This window comes from Pan troglodytes, chromosome 4, assembly GCF_028858775.2.
Source record: "Pan troglodytes isolate AG18354 chromosome 4, NHGRI_mPanTro3-v2.0_pri, whole genome shotgun sequence".
Lineage (NCBI taxonomy): Eukaryota > Metazoa > Chordata > Mammalia > Primates > Hominidae > Pan > Pan troglodytes.
The window spans coordinates 38931411-38955021 of NC_072402.2; the positions used below are offsets into that span (position 1 = coordinate 38931411).

General features: G+C 41.8%; 1 pseudogene; it reads right to left on the reverse strand.

Annotated features, from left to right (window-relative positions):
- Positions 1-23611, reverse strand: part of LOC107974697 (high mobility group protein B1-like) — a 66083-nt pseudogene that overhangs the window by 41395 nt on the left and 1077 nt on the right.

Sequence of the window (23611 nt, forward strand, 5' to 3'; positions counted from 1 at the left end):
GAGCATAAGACCAACAAACTATTAAAAACATAATTGGTAAACTAAGCTTTTATAAAATTAATTTTTGCTCATTGAAAAACACCATTAGGAAGATGAAAGAGAAACCACAGAATGGGAAAAAAATATTTGCAAACATATATCTAACAAAGGACTTGTACGTTGAATATATAAAGAACTAATACAACTCAACTGTGAAGGCAGACCAATTAAATATAAGCAAGATAATTGAAAAGACCCTTTGCTAAAGGAGGTATATGAATGACTAATAAGCACATGGAAAGACCCCAACCTCATTAGCCATTAGGTGAAGGAAAATTCCATTAGGCATTAGGAAAATGCACATTAAAACTAAACCAAGATACCATTTCACACTCACTAGAACAACCAAAATTAAAGAGACAGGCAATACTAAGTGTCAGTAAGGATGTGGAGCACCTGGAACTCTCAGACAGTCCTGGTAGGAGTGTAAAATGTTACTATTACTTTGGAAAATACTTTGGCAGTTTCTCATAAATTTAAATACATATTTACCATGTGATCTAGCAATCCCACTCCAGGTATTTATCTGAAAGAAATCAGAACATGCATTTACAAAAAGACTTGTATACAGATGTTCATAGCAGCTTTTTAATATACAGATGCTCCTTGGCTTACTTACAATGGAGTTATGACCCAATAAAGCCATCGTAAGTTGAAAATATCATAAATCAAAAGTGCATTTACTATACCTAACCTACCAGACATCATAGCTTACCTTAACCTACATTAAATGTGCTCAGAACATTTAAATTAGCTTACGGCTAGGCAAAATCATCGAACAAAAGCCTATTTTATAATAAAGTGTTGAATATCTCACATAATTTATTAAGCAATGTACTGAAAGTGAAAAACAGAATGGTTGTATGGGTACTTGAAGTATGAATTCTACTGAATGTGTATTGTTTTCGCATTACCTTAAAGTTGAACCATCATAAGTCAGGAACTGTCGGTTTATACAAAATACACCAAAACTAGAAACAATCCAAATGTCCATTAACAGAGAATTGATCAATAAATTGCAGTATATCTATATAACAGAATGAAACTTAGCAAGGAAAAGGAAGAATCCACCGATACATGCAACAGTATGGATGAATCTCAAAAGCATTATGATACATGAAAGTCTGACTCATTCCCTCTATACAAAATTCTAGAAAATGGAAACTTTTCAGGGGAGGAGCCAAGATGGCCGAATAGGAACAGCTCCGGTCTACAGCTCCCAGCGTGAGTGACGCAGAAGACGGGTGATTTCTGCATTTCCATCTGAGGTACCGGGTTCATCTCACTAGGGAGTGCCAGACAGTGGGCGCAGGCCAGTGGGTGCGCGCACCGTGCGCGAGCCGAAGCAGGGCGAGGCACTGCCTCACCTGGGAAGCGCAAGGGGTCAGGGAGTTCCCTTTCCGAGTCAAAGAAAGGGGTGACGGACGCACCTGGAAAATCGGGTCACTCCCACCCGAATATTGCGCTTTTCAGACCGGCTTAAAAAACGGCGCACCACGAGACTATATCCCACACCTGGCTCGGAGGATCCTACGCCCATGGAATCTCGCTGATTGCTAGCACAGCGGTCTGGGATCAAGCTGCAAGGCGGCAGCGAGGCTGGGGGAGGGGCGCCCGCCATTGCCCAGGCTTGCTTAGGTAAACAAAGCAGCCGGGAAGCTCGAACTGGGTGGAGCCCACCACAGCTCAAGGAGGCCTGCCTGCCTCTGTAGGCTCCACCTCTGGGGGCAGGGCACAGACAAACAAAAAGACAGCAGTAACCTCTGCAGACTTAAATGTCCCTGTCTGACAGCTTTGAAGAGAGCAGTGGTTCTCCCAGCACGCAGCTGGAGATCTGAGAACGGGCAGACTGCCTCCTCAAGTGGGTCCCTGACCCCTGACCCCCGAGCAGCCTAACTGGGAGGCACCCCCCAGCAGGGGCACACTGACACCTCACACGGCAGGGTATTCCAACAGACCTGCAGCTGAGGGTCCTGTCTGTTAGAAGGAAAACTAACAAACAGAAAGGACATCCACACCAAAAACCCATCTGTACATCACCATCATCAAAGACCAACAGTAGATAAAACCACAAAGATGGGGAAAAAACAGAACAGAAAAACTGGAAACTCTAAAACGCAGAGTGCCTCTCCTCCTCCAAAGGAACGCAGTTCCTCACCAGCAACGGAACAAAGCTGGATGGAGAATGATTTTGACGAGCTGAGAGAAGAAGGCTTCAGACGATCAAATTACTCTGAGCTACGGGAGGATATTCAAACCAAAGGCAAAGAAGTTGAAAACTTTGAAAAAAATTTAGACGAATGTATAACTAGAATAACCAATACAGAGAAGTGCTTAAAGGAGCTGATGGAGCTGAAAACCAAGGCTCGAGAACTACGTGAAGAATGCAGAAGCCTCAGGAGCCGATGCGATCAACTGGAAGAAAGGGTATCAGCAATGGAAGATGAAATGAATGAAATGAAGCAAGAAGGGAAGTTTAGAGAAAAAAGAATAAAAAGAAATGAGCAAAGCCTCCAAGAAATATGGGACTATGTGAAAAGACCAAATCTACGTCTGATTGGTGTACCTGAAAGTGATGCGGAGAATGGAGCCAAGTTGGAAAACACTCTGCAGGATATTATCCAGGAGAACTTCCCCAATCTAGCAAGGCAGGCCAACGTTCAGATTCAGGAAATACAGAGAACGCCACAAAGATACTCCTCGAGAAGAGCAACTCCAAGACACATAATTGTCAGATTCACCAAAGTTGAAATGAAGGAAAAAATGTTAAGGGCAGTCAGAGAGAAAGGTCGGGTTACCCTCAAAGGGAAGCCTATCAGACTAACAGCGGATCTCTCGGCAGAAACCCTACAAGCCAGAAGAGAGTGGGGGCCAATATTCAACATTCTTAAAGAAAAGAATTTTCAACCCAGAATTTCATATCCAGCCAAACTAAGCTTCATAAGTGAAGGAGAAATAAAATACTTTACAGACAAGCAAATGCTGACCGATTTTGTCACCACCAGGCCTGCCCTAAAAGAGCTCCTGAAGGAAGCGCTAAACATGGAAAGGAACAACCGGTACCAGCCGCTGCAAAATCATGACAAAATGTAAAGACCATCGAGACTAGGAAGAAACTGCATCAACTAACGAGCAAAATCACCAGCTAACATCATAATGACACGATCAAATTCACACATAACAATATTAACTTTAAATGTAAATGGACTAAATTCTCCAATTAAAAGACACAGACTGGCAAGTTGGATAAAGAGTCAAGACCCATCAGTGTGCTGTAATCAGGAAACCCATCTCACGTGCAGAGACACACATAGGCTCAAAATAAAAGGATGGAGGAAGATCTACCGAGCAAATGGAAAACAAAAAAAGGCAGGGGTTGCAATCCTAGTCTCTGATAAAACAGACTTTAAACCAACAAAGATCAAAAGAGACAAAGAAGGCCATTACATAATGGTAAAGGGATCAATTCAACAAGAGGAGCTAACTATCCTAAATATATATGCACCCAATACAGGAGCACTCAGATTCATAAAGCAAGTCCTGAGTGACCTACAAAGAGACTTAGACTCCCACACATTAATAATGGGAGACTTTAACACCCCACTGTCAACATTAGACAGATCAACCAGACAGAAAGCCAACAAGGATACCCAGGAATTGAACTCTGCTCTGCACCAAGCAGACCTAATAGACATCTACAGAACTCTCCACCCCAAATCAACAGAATATACATTTTTTTCAGCACCACACCACACCTATTCCAAAATTGACCACATACTTGGAAGTAAAGCTCTCCTCAGCAAATGTAAAAGAACAGAAATTATAACAAACTATCTCTCAGACCACAGTGCAATCAAACTAGAACTCAGGATTAAGAATCTCACTCAAAGCCGCTCAGCTACATGGAAACTGAACAACCTGCTCCTGAATGACTACTGGGTACATAACAAAATGAAGGCAGAAATAAAGATGTTCTTTGAAACCAACGAGAACAAAGACACAACATACCAGAATCTCTGGGACGCATTCAAAGCAGTGTGTAGAGGGAAATTTATAGCACTAAATGCCCACAAGAGAAAGCAGGAAAGATCCAAAATTGACACCCTAACATCACAATTAAAAGAACTAGAAAACCAAGAGCAAACACATTCAAAAGCTAGCAGAAGGCAAGAAATAACTAAAATCCGAGCAGAACTGAAGGACATAGAGACACAAAAAACCCTTCAAAAAATCAATGAATCCAGGAGCTGGTTTTTTGAAAGGATCAACAAAATTGATAGACCACTAGCAAGACTAATAAAGAAAAAAAGAGAGAAGAATCAAATAGACACAATAAAAAATGATAAAGGGGATATCACCACCGATCCCACAGAAATACAAACTACCATCAGAGAATACTACAAACACCTCTACACAAATAAACTAGAAAATCTAGAAGAAATGGATACATTCCTCAACACATACACTCTCCCAAGACTAAACCAGGAAGAAGTTGAATCTCTGAATAGACCAATAACAGGAGCTGAAATTGTGGCAATAATCAATAGTTTACCAACCAAAAAGAGTCCAGGACCAGATGGATTCACAGCCGAATTCTACCAGAGGTACAAGGAGGAACTGGTACCATTCCTTCTGAAACTATTCCAATCAATAGAAAAAGAGGGAATCCTCCCTAACTCATTTTATGAGGCCAGCATCATTCTGATACCAAAGCCGGGCAGAGACACAACCAAAAAAGAGAATTTTAGACCAATATCCTTGATGAACATTGATGCAAAAATCCTCAATAAAATACTGGCAAACCGAATCCAGCAGCACATCAAAAAGCTTATCCACCATGATCAAGTGGGCTTCATCCCTGGGATGCAAGGCTGGTTCAATATACGCAAATCAATAAATGTAATCCAGCATATAAACAGAGCCAAAGACAAAAACCACATGATTATCTCAATAGATGCAGAAAAAGCCTTTGACAAAATTCAACAACCCTTCATGCTAAAAACTCTCAATAAATTAGGTATTGATGGGACGTATTTCAAAATAATAAGAGCTATCTATGACAAACCCACAGCCAATATCATACTGAATGGGCAAAAACTGGAAGCATTCCCTTTGAAAACTGGCACAAGACAGGGATGCCCTCTCTCACCACTCCTATTCAACATAGTGTTGGAAGTTCTGGCCAGGGCAATCAGGCAGGAGAAGGAAATAAAGGGTATACAATTAGGAAAAGAGGAAGTCAAATTGTCCCTGTTTGCAGACGACATGATTGTTTATCTAGAAAACCCCATCGTCTCAGCCCAAAATCTCCTTAAGCTGATAAGCAACTTCAGCAAAGTCTCAGGATACAAAATCAATGTACAAAAATCACAAGCATTCCTATACACCAACAACAGAAAAACAGAGAGCCAAATCATGAGTGAACTCCCATTCACAATTGCTTCAAAGAGAATAAAATACCTAGGAATCCAACTTACAAGGGATGTGAAGGACCTCTTCAAGGAGAACTACAAACCACTGCTCAAGGAAATAAAAGAGGATACAAACAAATGGAAGAACATTCCATGCTCATGGGTAGGAAGAATCAATATCGTGAAAATGGCCATACTGCCCAAGGTAATTTACAGATTCAATGCCATCCCCATCAAGCTACCAATGACTTTCTTCACAGAATTGGAAAAAACTACTTTCAAGTTCATATGGAACCAAAAAAGAGCCCGCATCGCCAAGTCAATCCTAAGCCAAAAGAACAAAGCTGGAGGCATCACACTACCTGACTTCAAACTATACTACAAGGCTACAGTAACCAAAACAGCATGGTACTGGTACCAAAACAGAGATATAGATCAATGGAACAGAACAGAGCCCTCAGAAATAACGCCACTTACCTACAACTATCTGATCTTTGACAAACCTGAGAAAAACAAGCAATGGGGAAAGGATTCCCTATTTAATAAATGGTGCTGGGAAAACTGGCTAGCCATATGTAGAAAGCTGAAACTGGATCCCTTCCTTACACCTTATACAAAAATCAATTCAAGATGGATTAAAGATTTAAACGTTAGACCTAAAACCATAAAAACCCTAGAAGAAAACCTAGGCATTACCATTCAGGACATAAGCGTGGGCAAGGACTTCATGTCCAAAACACCAAAAGCAATGGCAACAAAAGACAAAATTGACAAATGGGATCTAATTAAACTAAAGAGCTTCTGCACAGCAAAAGAAACTACCATCAGAGTGAACAGGCAACCTACAACATGGGAGAAAATTTTCACAACCTACTCATCTGACAAAGGGCTAATATCCAGAATCTACAATGAACTCAAACAAATTTACAAGAAGAAAACAAACAACCCCATCAAAAAGTGGGCGAGGGACATGAACAGACACTTCTCAAAAGAAGACATTTATGCAGCCAAAAAACACATGAAAAAATGCTCATCATCACTGGCCATCAGAGAAATGCAAATCAAAACCACTATGAGATATCATCTCACACCAGTTAGAATGGCAATCATTAAAAAGTCAGGAAACAACAGGTGCTGGAGAGGATGTGGAGAAATAGGAACACTTTTACACTGTTGGTGGGACTGTAAACTAGTTCAACCATTGTGGAAGTCAGTATGGCGATTCCTCAGGGATCTAGAACTAGAAATACCATTTGACCCAGCCATCCCATTACTGGGTATATACCCAAATGACTATAAATCATGCTGCTATAAAGACACATGCACACGTATGTTTATTGCGGCATTATTCACAATAGCAAAGACTTGGAACCAACCCAAATGTCCAACAATGATAGACTGGATTAAGAAAATGTGGCACATATACACCATGGAATACTATGCAGCCATAAAAAATGATGAGTTCATGTCCTTTGTAGGGACATGGATGAAACTGGAAACCATCATTCTCAGTAAACTATCGCAAGAACAAAAAACCAAACACCGCATATTCTCACTCATAGGTGGGAATTGAACAATGAGATCACACGGACACAGGAAGGGGAATATCACACTCTGGGGACTGTGGTGGGGAGGGGGGAGGGATAGCATTGGGAGATATACCTAATGCTAGATGACGAGTTAGTGGGTGCAGTGCACCAGCATGGCACATGTATACATATGTAACTAACCTGCACAATGTGCACATGTACCCTAAAACTTAAAGTATAATAAAAAAAAAAAAAAAAGAAAATGGAAACTTTTCTAAACTGATAGAAAGCAGATTAGGAGTCACCTGGGGGTGGGGAGAAGGGGAGATTTACTGCAACTGGATACAAGAGAAATTTTGAGGGTTATGAAAACATTCTGTGTCTTGATTAAGGTGTTTACATGGTTGTATACATTTTCTAAAGTCTACTCAAATGCATATTTAAAATGGAAGCATTTTATTGTACATAAAATGTCTAAAATGTATTGCAAAAAGGTTCACTTAAACCAAAACCAAAAACCAAAAAAACACCCAAATTCTCAAATCCTCAACTAGCTGCTTTTCTCTCAGTCCATTCCTGCTCCTATAACAAAATACCACAGACTGAGTATATTATAAACAATAGAAATTTATTTCTCAGAGTTCTGGACCATGGGAAGTCCAAGATCAGGGAGCCAGCAGATTCAGTGTCTGGTGAGAGCTGGTCTCTGCTTCCAAGATGTCGCCTTTTTGCTGCATCCTCTGGAGCGGGTGATCATTGAGTCCTCACATGGCAGAAGGCAGAAGGGGAAAAAAAGATGAAGACCCCGAGAAGCCTCTTTTATAAAGGCCTTAATCCCATTCACCAGGAAGGAGCCTTATGACTTAATTACCTCCTAAAAGTCCCACCTCTTAATACTATTATTGCATTGAGGATTTAGTTTCAGTATGAATTTTGAATAGACGCAAACATTCAAACCATAGCACTGCCCATTGTCACACTGGGTGCAGGGTTATAAAGGGAACATCTACTATACTGAGCTCCCTCCCGGCAAACATGTACTTCAGCTCCCAAGCCTTCATGTGGTTCCTTACTGTGTGGAAGAGCAATAGGCCCCACATAAACCTCTACGGGAAGCCTGGGATAGAGGTAGGCTAAAGGGGCCTGCTCTATGCTCCCTTGACTCTTGGATCCCACTTAGCTTTCTGTGGGGAAGGAAGGGTACTTCCTCCCAAGTAAAGAACTTAGCTGTCCTCAGCCACCAGGCTTCCAAAGGGAGGGGGAAGAAGGGTGAAAGGAACAGAAGACACTTGTCTTGCTTTAGAACTCTCTAGAATGACAAGCATTTTTTTTTTGTTGATGACTCTCTCAATGAAAACACTAGTGTGGAAGCTTTCCATGCATTACCTTATTCAAATCTTTATCATAACTCTAAGTGTAACTCCTTCTGTTATGCCAGCTTACAGAGGAAAAAGCAAAAGGACCAGAAAGGCTAAGAAGCTGTCTCAAGCTTTCAGAGCTAGTACACAGCAGAACAGAATCCAAGATGCAGGATGTCCAAGCTATGTTCTCACCACCACATGACCTTTGATCCTGGTTGCTCATGCCCATCCTTCCCTCATCACCCTTCCCCACATGCACACAGTTGGCAGTGGCAGGCTCATGTTCAGAACAGACAGTGCCTGGGCCTGGAACACAGAGTTCTGTTCCCCTCTCTGCTCCAGCTACATCAAGAGTGCCCAAAGTTCAGACTCCCATCAAGTCATTTTCTCTATAATTCAAATACATAAGTACTTTTAAGAGACATACAGCATTCCTGCTATTCCTGTGTGCTATAAATATGTAATTTATGGGGAAAATGGGAACTCTGTGTCATATCCGAATTGAGAGGTATTTGAAGAAAGGAAAAAAATATCCCATCGTGTTGAGTCACGGAGAAAAATAACTACTGCATATCATACTAGTAAATAGGAATGTAAAAATAGCTTCTGGGAGGAAGTGTAAATTAAATGTTAATATGGCCTTGAATTTATTTCAAGTATTTTTCATTAAGCGTTTTCATTTTTCGTTTCCACAACCTGATCAATTTCTCCCTATTAAACCAAGGTCAAATAATTTTAGATGCTAACTTGGAAAGCCTTAAGATCAATGTGCTTGACTCCCTTTCAAAAGAAGGAACATAAGGCATCTTTTCTTTGCAAACAGATATCATGGTGCATAGGGCATTCGTCACTGAAGAGCAAGATGGCGGTGGGGCCATGGCTGCCTTTTCTCTGGCTTGGCCAGGGCATGCAGTTCAGTGAGGGGTGGATGCTTCATTTTTCTTTGCCCACCACTCCTCTTCACATGGAAAGCTGCCCGACCTACTCTGACCACGTGGTCAAGTGAGCGCTGGCATCTTGGCCACGCAGGTGAGAAAGCCAGCCAAGCAGGTCTCTTCAAGTCCTTTCTCAAGATTTTTCTAATGTGAACTAAAGAAAGAGAGCACCGCAGGGAACACAGGAGCCTGGGTGTGGCTGGCAGCTGGGTTTCTGGCTGAGTGGGGAAAGTCTGACCAAAAAACCCCTGACGCTCTAGACCAGATTGTTTCCCCAGCCACCAACCTGGTGCCTCCCAAGGGTTCTGTTACACATAGGATCACACGTCATAGACAAGGCACTGTGTCAGGAGCCCTGTGGGCTGCTTCTGTCCTTCTGGAACCCAAGCTGGAGTCACAGAATCCAAGAATTCTCAGCTGCCATTGATAAATAATGAACAACGCTTCCTAGCTCCTGCCCTGCCTCAGGTACTCTGCAAGGTATTTGATGCAACTCACTTCATTTAATCCCCACAACAACCTAAGGAGGTAGGGACTATTGAAATCTTCATTTTACAGATGAAAAACAAAACCAAACTAAATTGGAGGCTGTGAGATGTCAAGAAATCTCACCATCACTAAGCTTTTCTCCATTACCCTAGGGAAACTATAACCTTGCTTGCTCTAGATCTGGACTCTTTCCTAACAATTCTTGTGCAGACAGGAACTACAAAAAAAAATCTAAACTGAAAGCCTGGTGCAAATGACCCCATTTTCAAAACAAAAATGGAGCTGCCAGGTGGGAAGCTGAGCCCAGTATCTGGGGCCTGGCCGGCACGGCCATCCAACTGGACATTTCACTCGCACACGATATGGATTCTGCACATGGGCACCAGGGAGGGCAGCTGAGGGTGGACTTAGGGAAGAGCCTCAAATTTCTACAGTATAGGCTTTTTAAAAATTTAAACTTTATTGTGGCAAAATATACATAAAATAAAATTTACCTTTTTAGGTGGACAATTTGGTGGCATTAAGTACGTTCATATTGTTGTGCAACCATCACCACCATGCATCTCCAGAACATTTTCATCTTCACAAACAGAAAGTCTGTACCTCTTAAACAATGACTCCCCATCTCTCCCCTACCCCGCAGCCTCTGGCAGCTACCATTCTGCTTTTTATTTCTATAAATTTGACTACCCTAAGCACCTCATGTAAGTACCTACACAGTATATGTTTTTAGTGGCAAGTTTTCAATCACTCCAAGTATTCACTGAATACTTTGCCCAGCATTGTGCTAGGCTTTATGGGGGAAATGTATGAGCTCTCATTCCTGCCACCGAGATCATTCTAGTTGAGCTGTGAAAGCAGGCTAGCTTCTAAGAAACAACGTGTCAGATGCAAGATACTAGCTTGGAGGACAAGAGAAACTTAGGTGAGGGAGAGATCCTTCTAACATAGTGCAATCTAAGTAGTTTTCATAAGGGTGATGACTCAGTGAATGAGTAGGAGGTTTGGTTGGGCAGAGAGGAGGATTTTGGATTAACTGAATCATAAATCCAAGCAGGCAAGCTGGATCATCCTGAGTAGTGCCAGCCAACACCAAAAGCAACAGCATGCTGATAGTTTCTCTGAGGACAGAGCGATATACCCTAGATCTGCTTGTGCCTCCAAGCCACACATACTCAGATATGGTTTGCTTTTCTCCTATTGCAAAAGAAATGCAAAAGAAAAAAATTGACCTGGTGCAGTGGCTCACTCCTGTAATCCCATCACTTTGGGAGACTGAGGCAGGAGGATAGCTTGAGCCCAGGAGTTCAAGACCAGCCTGGGCAACATGGCATGACCCCATCTCTACCAAAAAAAAAACAAAACAAAAAACAGGCAGGCATGGTGATGCGTGCCTGTGGTCCCAGCTACTAGGGAGGCTGAGGCAGGAAGATCACTTGAGCCCAGGAGGATGAGGCTGCAATGGGCTATGATTATGCCATGGCACTCCAGCCTGAGCAACAGAGTGAGACCTTGTCTCAAGAAAAAAAAAAAAAAGGAAAAAAAAATTTTTAGATGATTGGGAGTTGGGGCTTACTATTGTTTTTTATAATTATCTCAGAAAACAGCTAAACCAGCTCTCCTGTGCAAGTTTATTTTTCCTTTGGCAAAAAGTTTGCAAACACTTCTGAAACTTGTGTGGATGTCTGAACACCAGGGTCAGGTCACATCAACCCTGACTATACTTGGAGAGTGAGACCCCTGAAATCACGGTGGGATAAGCCTCCAGATGTCCACTCTAACCAGTCATACCACCCTTTAAACAAGCAGGAGGGAGCCCGACCCCCAGCCTACCAGCTCTTTGAACAAGTGCACCAGTGGAGCAGTGCTCCCTGGAGACAAGGCTCTCTGTACAAGGGTTGCCTCCCAGGTCTTTTCCATATCCCCTCCCACCGGATCTGTCTTTTGCTTTTCCAAGTATAAGCCTCATTTAGGGACCCTGATAGAGAGGTAAGAACAAGAAGGCCTGTACCACTGTTGGTCATATTGGTTTGCCTTTTCTTTCCTTTCTTTCTTTTTATTTCCTCCCCACCTTCCCTGTATGATGTAGCAGTAAATAAAAGTACTCCTACCTTTACACAAAAGCATTTCTCATTGTGTCTCACAGCAGATAGCTTTGACCCTGGCCATCCATTCAACTGTATGCATGTTAACAGACATTGCAAATGCGGAGCTAAGTGAAGTAGACAGAAAGTACACTATGGGCCTTTATGAGGCATCCTAGAACCCTAGGAGAGGAAAAACATGAGATGGCAGTGAGTGAGTCCTGCCTGGATCCCCTGCCAGCCTCCTCCATTCTTAGGCAGTAGTAGTAGTAGTTTATGGTGAATAGATGTACATAAACCACAACAAAACAATACAGGGTGGTAGATTAATGAATCCTGAAAAGGAGTTGAAATTCTGGGATAAATCTCTGTACCAGTTCTTCCTAACAGTTCTGAGAAATAGAAATCAGTATCAAATGCCTTGCTGAGGATTTCCATAGGAAAATAGCCATTTCTTTCTGCAACCAGTATTTTCCTCTCATTCCAGTGACATAGAAAAGGTCACCCCGGGCCGGGCGTTGTGGCTCACGCCTGTAATCCCCGCACTTTGGGAGGCTGAGGCAGGTGGATCACCAGAGGTCAGGAGTTCAAGACCAGCCTGACAAATATGGTGAAACCCCGTTTCTACTAAAAGTACAAAAATTAGCTGGGTGTGGTGATGTGCACCTATAGTCCCAGCTACTCGGGAGGCTGAGACAGGAATCGCTTGAACCTGGGAGGCGGAGGTTGCAGTGAGCTGAGATCGCATCACTGCACTCCAGCCTGGGTGACAGAGTAAGACTCCGTCTCACAAAGAAAAAAAAAGAAAAGAAAAGGTCACCCTGGGGAGCACTACTCCCTAGAGTCGCATGCCCCAGCAATGCTGTCCTCTGCACAGCAGCTCAGGTTCCTCAAGTACACTGAGGCCAGTAACACACAGCAGTGAGACATGGGAACCGCAGACCACATTGGAGTTACTTCTTACCAACTCCATCTCCCATCTATTCTCTTGTTTATTACTTCCTGCTACATATTGAACAGGCTGAATCTTAAAAATATCTCAGTTCTGGCCTACAATATTCCAACAGTCCAACTGGTCTACTCAGCTCTAGTCTGTACTTTTTCCAAACACATCCCTCATACTTGCCTGAGGTGGTATATTTAAAACATAGTTCTCACCATGTAACTCTCTTGCCTAAAACTACCTCAGGATAAACTCCAAGCTTAGCGCACTATGTTTCAAGCAAAAAGAGACTTCACATATATAATTACAGTAAAAATTTCCAGTCTCAAAGATAAGTTTTAAAAATTTCATAAGTATCCAAGCCAAAAGCCAACCAACAAAATAAACATAAAGTATACATTAATGTTTTTCTAATAATAAATGGCAGAAGATGTGGCTATGGTTTGAATGTGTCCCCAAAATTTATGTGTTGGAAACTTAATTCCCCAAAGCAACAGTGTTGACAGGTGAGACCTTTAAGAGGTGACTGCAGACTCTTCTTGAATGGATTAATTGTGGGAGTGGGTTTGCCCTAAAAGCAAATTTAGTGCACTCTCCCTCGCTGTGTCTCTCTCTCTTTCTTGCTCTCTCTCTTTCTGTCTCTCTCTCCCCCTCTCCCTCTCTCATTCTTTCTTGCCCTTCTGCCTCTGCCATGGGATAATGCAAAAAGCCTCTCACCAGATGCAGCCCCTTGATCTCGGACTTCCAAGGCTCCAGAACTGTAGGCCAGATCAATTTCTTCTTTTTATTAATTACCCAGTCTCTGGTTTTCTGTTATAGCAGCACAAAACAGATTAAGACAATGTTAAGTTAAACAATGGGGTAGAAGTGGCCCAGCACAGTGGTTCACACCTTTAATCCCAGCATTTTGGGAGACTGAGGTGGAAGGATCACTTGACACCAGGAGTTTGAGACCAGCCTGGGAAACATAGTGAGACCCTGTCTCTACCTTCAAAAAAACAAAAGATAGATAAATTAGGTGGGTATAGTGGCATGTGCCTGCAGTCCCAGCTGCTTGGGAGGCTGAGGTGGGAGAATCACTGGCACGCAGGAGTTTGAGGCTGAAGTGAGCCATGATTATGACACTGCATCCCAGTCTGGGTGACAGAACAAGATCTTCTTTTAAAAAAAAAAAAAAGAGGAAGGTGGGTCTGAAAAAGCCTAAAGGTGAACATTAAAAACAATTCACCATGTGGGAATGGGTTTTGTTACAATCATCATCAGTATAAAATGAAGACATTATTTGAAAGACACACAATCATTTATAGTTAGAAAAGCAAAGCCTCTTTATTTTGACATACGTTTCTTCCATTACTCTCCTTGCTCCCTTAGACCTGCTTCCTGCAGTCAGCCCTCAAATTATCTGCATCCTAGGCCTTGTCTTAGCCATTGCATTTAGGGAAATCCAAACTAAGAAAGCATGTAGAGAGTGGCCCTAGAAAATAGAAGCTACTTGTAGCTACTTGTAGGTCTGAACCTACAAACCTCAGGATAGAATTCTGGTACGGGATCATTCACCCACCAAACAGTAACAAGGACCTCATTTCTAGTGGTAAGTGGGGTGATGGTAACCCTTGGTGTGCTGTAGTATTAGGATTAAGACTCTTACCTGTGATGGGTTAAGATGACGAACAGGTGGAAAAGGAAATGTTGGTTTATACAGTAGCTTTAGCTGGTCATATGTGTATGTATATATATATATATATATATATATATAATCTCCACAAACAGCTAGTCTGATAGACAATTGGAATAGCCTATTAAAGTTTCAGCTAAAGTGCCATTTGGAGGATGATACCCTGCAAACATGAGATACTGTCCTCCAGAATAAATTGCATGCAGTAAATCAATGATTTATGGGTCTGTGTCCACAACAGCTAGGATACATGAGTCTTCAACACTGTATAAGCTTCCTATTACCACAAAACTTCAATCCATATTGTGTCTACTAATAATCATATAAAAGTAGCTGGACGATACCTTTACTCTCCTAATTCTCAATTCATCAAACTATCTTCCAATTTTTCCTAGATCAGCTAAGCTTCAAGCAGCTGCTAGTCACTGCATCCATCCCCTCAAAAAAAGTAATTCTGAGGTTCTGATGAAGCCCACAGCAAAAACACTTTCCCAGTCAGTCTCTCCCACCGTGGCTCCCCATTCCAGCAACTCTGTTCCCCTGGTTTCATGTCTAATTTTAGGGGGCAGGCTTTTCTTCCTCCTTCGCCTTCTCTCTTTTCCTCCCTCCTTCTCTTCTTCCTTCCCTTCCTTTCTGTCTTCTTCCTTTCAAACCCAGCCAAAGATGTATATAATTAAGGAAAAACTAAGTAATCTAGGTAATAGGGACAAAAGGAAAATAGAGAAAAATAAAAGATGAAATAAGAAGGGTAATATTAGCACACAGAGAAGTTGACCATGTGACACTTGTAGGTGCTTTGAGTTGAACTGTGTCCCTGCAAAAGATGTGTTGAAGTCCTAACTCTGGGTACTTGTGAGTGTGACCTTACCTGGAAATAAGGTGTTTGCAGATGTAATCATGTTAAGACACCCATTAGGGTGGGTCCTAATCCAATATAACCGGTATCCTTATAAGAAGGGGGAAATTTGGACATAGACACCCAGGAACAATGCCATGTGGTGACAGAGGCAGCGATTGGAGGGATGTAACTGCAAACTGAGGAACACGAGGTACTGCTGGTGCTACGGTTTGAATGTTTTTGTCCCCTCCAAAACTCATGTTGAAACATAGTCCCCAATGTGCTGAGAGGAAGAGCCCAGTGGGGAAATGTTTCAGTCATGAGAGCCCTACCCTCATTAATAGATTAATGTAATTATAAAGGGCTTGATGAAGGGAGTTTCTCCTCCTACCCCTTGCCTTCTGCCATGTGATGATGAAACCAGAATGCTCTCACCCATTGCTGGCATCTTGATAGGGAACTTACCAGCCTCCAGAACTATGAGCTAATAAATGCCTGTTCATTATAAATTACCCAGTCTCAGGTGTTCTGTTATAGTAGGCAGGAAATGGGCTAAGACAGCCAACCACCACCAGAAGCTAGGGAAAGGTAAGGAAGTACAAAGGGTACTTCAAAAAAGATCATCAATAATGTGTATCATGCCCAGCGTGGTGGCTCATGCCTGTAATCCCAGCACTTTGGGAGGCCGAGGCAGGCAGATCACTTGAGGTCAGAAGTTCAAGACCAGCCTGCCAACAAAGCAAAACCCTGTCTCTAATAAAAATACAAAAATTCGCTGGGTGTGGTAGCGTGCGCCTGTAGTCCCAGCTACTGGGGAGGCTGAGGTGGGAGAATTGCTGGAACCTGGAGGCTGAGGCTACAGTGAGCAGAGATCACACCACCACACTCCAGCCTGCACAACACAGTGAGACTCCATCTCAAAAAAAAATGTGTATCATGAAAAAATTATGCAAGGATTTCAATGCTTTTCCACACCAATAAGCTGGTACTAACTTGTATAACATGTCTGAATAGGGTCTAGTTTGAGGCATGAAGAAGGATAAGACTTCAGTTTGAAAAGAGTCCATATCAGAGCAATATGAAGTCGGCTAAAGCAAGAATCAACCTCAAATTTGTGGTGAAGCTTGGGGAGAAGAATGGTAAAATCATCAATGCTTTAAAGAAAGTTTATGGGGACAATGCCCCAAAGAAATTAGATGTTTACAAATGGATAAGTTTAAGAAGGGATGAGACAATGTTGAAGATGAAGCCTATCACGGTAGGTCATCTATGTCGATTTGCAAGAAAAAAATTCATCTTCTTTGAGCCCTAACTGAAAAGGAACAACGATGAATAACACAAACAATGCCCAACACCAAAGACATCTCAACTGAGTCAGCTCACACGATTCTCACTGAAAAATTTTCGTTGAGCAAAGTTTCTACTCAATGGGTGCCAAAACCACTGTGCTCAGATCAACTGTGCAGAAGAGCAGAATAAACAATGGGGTCATTTCTTTGAAGAATTGGAACAGGAGATGAAACATGGCTTTACCAAAGCAAAAGCAGACCAGTCAAGACCAAAGTTCCTGGCAACAATTTTTGGGGATGCTCAAGGCATTTCACCTGTTGACTTTCTGAGGGGCCAAACAACAATGACATCTGCTTATTATGAGAGTGTCTTGAGAAAGTTAACCAAAGCTTTAGCAAAAAAAAAAACACCTGGGAAAGCTTCACCAGAGAGAGTATTTCTCTACCACAATAATGCTCTTGCTCATTCCTCTCATCAAACAAGGGCAATTTTTTGAGAGTTTCATAGAAAATCTTTAGGCATCCACCTTACAGAGCTGACGTGGCTCTGTCTGACTTCTTTTTTTTCTAATTGATATAGTTTGAATATCTGTCCCCTCCAAGTCTCACGCTGAAGTTTGATTCCCAATGTTGCAGGTGGGGCATAATGGGAGGTATGTGAGTCATGGGGGCAGATCCCTCAAAAATAGATTAAAGCCCTACCTGGGGGGTATGAGTTCTCACTCTTACTTCCCTCCAGATCTGGTTGTTAAAAAGAGTCTGGTGCCTCCCTCTACTCTCTCTTTCCTCTTCTCTTGCTATGATGTCTGCTCCCCTTCCCCTTTTATCATGAGTGGAAGCTTCCTGAGGTCCTCACCAGAAGCAGATGCTGATGCCATGCCACTTGTACAGCCTGCAGAACTGAGAGTCAAATAAACCTCCTTTCAGATAGCAATGCAAAATGGACTAAGACACTAATATTTTTTAAAAATGGCAGGCATAGTGGCTCATGCTTATAATCCCAAGACTTTGAGAAGCCAAGATGAGAGGATCACTTGAGCCCAGGAGTTCAAGACCAGCCTGGGCAACATGGTGAGACTCTGTCCCTACACAAAATACAAAATTAACCAGGCATGGTGGTGCCTGCCTGTCTCTGCTACTTGAGAGGCTGAAGTGGGAGGATTGCTTGAACCCAGGAGGTCGAGGCTGTAGTGAGCCATGATTACACAACTGCACACCAGCCTGAGTGGCAGAGTGAGACTCCCTCTCAAAAAAAGTGTGTAAAGTGTACCCATTTTTCTTCAGTTAATGATGTAAGAAAGACTGCATTGACATGGCTAAATTCCCAGGATGCTGGGAATGGACTAGATGGCTGGTGTCATCACTTAGAAAAGTGTCTTGAACTTAATGGAGTTTATGTTGAGAAATAAAACGTATATTTCTCATTTTTATCTTTTAATTCCATTTTTCCACAACCTTTTTGAAGTCCCCTCATATTCTTCCCTACAGGTTCCGAAGGTAACATAGCCCAGCTGACACCTTAATTTTGACTTCTAACCAAACCTCCAGGACTATGGAAGAATGAACACCTGTTGTTTTAAGCCAATCTGTTTGTGATACTTTGTTGTGGCAGCTCTAGGAAACTGATAGAGTAGATATTCAACATTGGACTCAGCCCTCCCGGTGGCCAAAGCAGGAGACATAATCCACAGTGGGATTAAAAGGTCCCATTTGTTCAGGGCATGCAGAGCTTTTCATGACACCGAGAGATCAGACAAAGGTCTCCTCTAGATCCTACAGAGAAAACACTGTGGGATGCAGTAGATAGCTGTAGCAGATGACATCATGACACTAAATCTGATAATGAAGTTTATGCATCTGTTTCCTACAAGGTGCCTTGCTGAAGGTAGTTGGCATTACCACAGAGATTCATCTTGTTTGAGCCCTAACTGAAAAGGAAAAACGATGAATAGCACAAACAATGCCCAACACCAAAGACATCTCAACTGGGTCAGCTCACACGATTCTCACTGAAAAATTTTCGTTGAGCAAAGTTTCTACTCATTGGGTGCCAAAACCACTGTGCTCAGATCAGCTGTGCAGAAGAACAGAATAAACAAAGTTTAGTAAAAGCACATCCAAGAACCAGAAAGGAAAGAGGGGACATTACCATCAACCTTATAGAAATAAAAAAAAGTATAAAAAATACTATACTATGAAAAAGTATATACCAACACCTTAGATCATGTTGATGAAACCAACAAATTCCTGGAAAAAATACAAACTACCAGAACTGACTCAAGAAGAAACAATCTGAACAGACATATAATAAATGAAGACATTGAATTAGTAATCAACCACCTATGCATAAATCAAAGCCTGGGTCCAGATGGCTTCATTGTTGAATCTACCAAACATTTAAAGAAAAATTAATAGCGATTCTTCACAAACTCTTTCAAAAATAGAAAAAAGCACTTGCCAACTCACTTTATGAGGCTAGCATTACTCTTATACCAAAAACAAGATAAAAACAGCCCAAGAAAGAAACCTACAGACCAAAAGCACATCTGGGATGCACCAGAACAGTGTGGTCCAAAGGACACAGCTCCATAATTGCATGTCTTTGAGACAATCTTGATAAATATTTTTCTCAAACTGGGTTTGGTTTTGAGACAGGATCTCACTCCATCACCCAGGCTGGAGTGTATTGGTGTATGTGATCAGGGCTCACTGCAGCCTTCACCTCCTGAGCTCAAACAATGCTCCCACCTCAGCCTCCTGAGTAGCTGGGACCACAGATGTGTGCTACCATGCTGGGGTGATTTTTGTATTTTTTTTTAAGAGGTGATTTCACCATGTCGTCCAGGCTGGTCTCGAACTCCTGGGCTCAAGTAATCCGCCTGCTTTGGCCTCCCAAAGTGCTGGGATTACAGGTGTGAGCCGCTGCACTGGGCCCAGCCTCAAAGTGGGTTTCTGATAGCAGATTTCAAGGCTGTAATTTCTGAAGAGAATAGGGAGAGTAAATATTCTGTATTTCCAATGAAATGCAGGTCCTTACATTTTGCCAACTTCCAGGGCAGGGTACAGAAATGAGATCCTCCTGTGAAAATTAAATGTTATTTATTTATGGTTACACGCGTGATGAAAGTTAGGGGAACTGCCACTACCAAGAAAGCAAGAACTGAAGGTTGTTTTTTTTGCTGAAACTTGAACAAAGGATGTAGGGCAAAGAAGAAAAGTTATTAGATATTTGAGACATATTTTGTAGTTTGATTTTAAATTTAACACAAGAAAGAGATTTCTGATTACACGAAAATTTAAGAATTTAGAAAATTATTAAATTTAAGCATTGACTCACAAAATTTAAGAAAATTTAAGCACTGACTCACAAAAAAGCTAAGCTCCTTTTATCTGACTTTAAAAATAAATAAAAAATACATCTTGTTAAGATAATAAACATATAATGCCAGGAATCCAAATCCTACTCTTTTTCAAGCCTTGATTAAATGCTGCCACTTTCAAAAATATGTAGCCATTCTCAATTTATTATGGCACTTGAATATTTCCTCTTATATAATTTTTCACTTTCTTCTTAGAGTTGCATATGTCTTACTGTCATACTGGAGTGTAATCCTCTTGAGGGCAGGAATAGTCTCCAGACTCCTGCTTAGGCTTAAGATGGTGCTTTGCCCATAACCAGCACTTACTAAAAACTCCTCTATGAACTAATGAAAATATCATGTATCTCATTACGTGGTCAGTTTAAAGTTAAATGGATTCTTTTAGACACTCAAAGCAATAAAGCTTCTTCTTAAAAGAATTACCAGATACAATAAACTGTAAAAAATTGTTCAAATATTGAAACATGAATTAGAGATGACTTTAACCTGATTTGTTTATACTAGTTACTTTTCTTTTTTATTTATTTATTTTATTTTATTATTATTTTTCAGACAGAGTCTCACTCTGTCGCCCAGTCTGGAGTGCAGTTGCACGATCTCGGCTCGCTGCAACCTCCGCCTCCGGGTTCAAGCAATTCTCCCGCCTCAGGCTCCCAGGTAGCTGGGCTTATAGGGACCCATGACCACACCTGGCTAATTTTTGTATTTTTCTAGTAGAGATGGGGTTTCACCATGTTGGTCAGGCTGGTCTTGAACTCCTGACCTCAGGTGATCCACTCGCCTGGGCCTCCCAAAATGCTGGGATTACAGGCGTGAGCCACTGCACCTGGCCATTTATACTAGTTACTTTTCTTTTTCATTTTTTTATTGATACGAAATATTTGTACATATTTATGGGGTGCATGTGATATTTTGATGCATGCATACAATGTGTAATGATCGTCAGGGTTATCAGGATACCCATCACCTTGAACATTTATCATTTCTTTGTATTGGGAACATTTTAAATCTTCTCTTCTACTCGACATCACTAATTAGCAGAGAAATTGCAAGTCAAAATGACATCACCTCACACCTGTTAAGATGACTATTATCAAAAAGTCAAAAGACAGCAAGTATTGGTGAGGATTAGAGAAAAGGGGATGCTTGTACCCTATTGGTGGAAATGTCAATTGGTGCAGCCATTATTGAAAATAGTATAGAGAGGTTCCTCAAAAAATTAAAAATAGAACTACTATATGATCCACTAATACAACTATTGGATATATTTCTAAAAGAAATAAAAACACTATCTCCAAGAAGTATCTGCAGTCCCATGTTAATTGCAGCATTATTTACAGAAGCCAAAAGATATGGTAACAATCTAAGTGTCCATCAACTGATGAATAAAAAAAGAAACTGTGGTGTGTATTCACACATACACACACACACACACACGGATATTATTCAGCCTTAAAGAAAAAGGAACTCTTACCATTTGCAACAACATGGATGTCTTAGAGAAGAGTATGCTAAGTGAAATAAGCCAGACACAGAAAGACAAATACTGCATGATCTCATATATATGTGGAATCTTAGAAATTAAAGTCAAACTCAAAGAAAAAAATCTTCTCTTCGGCTGGGTGCGGTGGCTCACGCCTGTAATCCCAGCACTTTGGGAGGTTGAGGCGGGTGTATCACGAGGTCAGGAGATCGAGACCATACTGGCTAACACAGTGAAACCCCGTCTCTACTAAAAATACAAAAAAATTAGTGGGTGTGGTGGCGGGCGCCTGTAGTTCCCTTAGTCCCAGCTACTCAGAAGGCTGAGGCAGGAGAATGGCATGAATAAAAACACTAGCTCCACACAAGCTCCCGGGAGGCGGAGCTTGCAGTGAGCCGAGATCGCGCCACTGCACTCCAGCCTGGGCGACAGAGCAAGACTCCGTCTCAAAAAAAAAAGAAAACAAAGAAAAAAATCTTCTCTTTGGAAATACAGTCACCCTTCCGTGTTATCAAAAACTAGAACTGATTCCATCTTATCTGTTTGCTTGTACCCATTCACCAACCTGTCTTCACTCCCCCACCTCTACACCCTTCTGCTCTCTACCTCCATGAGATCAACTTCTTTAGCTCCCACATATGAGTGTGAACATGTGATTTTTGCCTTTCTGTGTCTGATTTATTTCACTTAACAAGATGGCCTCTAGTTCCCTGCATGTTGCTGCAAATGACAGGATTTCATTCTTTTTTATGGCTGAATAGTGTTCCATTGTGTATATATATCACATTTTCTTTACTGATCTGTTGATAGACTTTGGTTGATTTTGTATCTTGGCTATTGTGAATAGTGTGGCTATAAACGGGAGTACAAGAATCCCTTTGATACACTGATTTCCTTTCCTTTGGATAAATAACCAGTGGTGGAATTGATGGATCATATGATAGTTCTATCTTTAGTTTTCTGAGAAGCCGCCATACTGTTTTCCATAATGGGTGTATGGATATACATTCCCACCAACAGTGTACTCATTACTTTTCTTTTTATCAGATGTCCGTAGCTGTAAGTGTCCTTTGGGCCAGAAGAAAAGTAGTAACCTAATAGTTGGCCTTCACATTGCAAAATTATCCCTTTGAACAGCAATCCCCAACCTTTTTGGCACCAGGGACTGGTTTCGTGGAAGACAATTTTTCCATGGACAGGGGTGGGGAATAGGTTTGGGATGATTCAAGTGCATCATATTTATTGTGCACTTTATTTCTATTATTATTACATTGTAATATATAATGAAATAGTTATACAACTCACCGTAATGTAGAATCAGTGGGAGCCCTGAGTTTGTTTTCCTGCAATTAGACAGGCCCATCTGGGGGTGACAGGAGATAGTGACAGATCATCATTAGATTCTCACAAGGGGCACACAACCTAGATCCCTTGAATGTGCACAGTTCACAATTGTGCTCCTATGAGAATCTAATGCCCCAGCTGATGTGACAGGAGGTGGAGCTCAGGCGGCAATGCTAGTCATGGGGAGCAGATGTAAATACAGATGAAGCTTCCCTCATTTGCTTGCCCCTTACTCAACTCCTGCTGTGCCACCAGGTTCCTAACAGGGTACAAAGGGTACTGGTTCATGGCCCGGGGTTGGGGACCTCTGCCTTTAAAGACACCCAACCAGTTTCTTCCTCCAAAACCATTATTGGAATGGTGGATTGTATTATTGTACCCAGTTATTTCTTGTTCTTCTTTTAAAGGTATTATTCAGCTCACTTATTGTTGATAGGGACAGTAGGCAGGGAACTACTGGGTAGAATAAGGCCGTTCCCTGGCAAAGGCCCCACCCTCAAGCCTGGAAACCCATGGCCCTAAATGAAGAGAGTCATTCCTGTTCTTGTGCCCAAAAGTTACCTTTTGGCCCTCCATGACCCCCTATCCTGTACCCGTATAAACTCCAGACACCAGGCTCCAGCAGCAAAAGATGAGCAGATGAACAGAAGAGCAGAAGAGCAGAAGAGCCGCAGATAAAGAGAAAAGAGAAGGAATGTTGGGTGGAGTTCAGCTGGGGACAGTCAGAGAATCCACCGCTGGACGGTTAAACTCCAGGGGAAGATCATCTCCCTACTCCACCCCCTTTCCAGCTCCCCATCCATCCTACTGA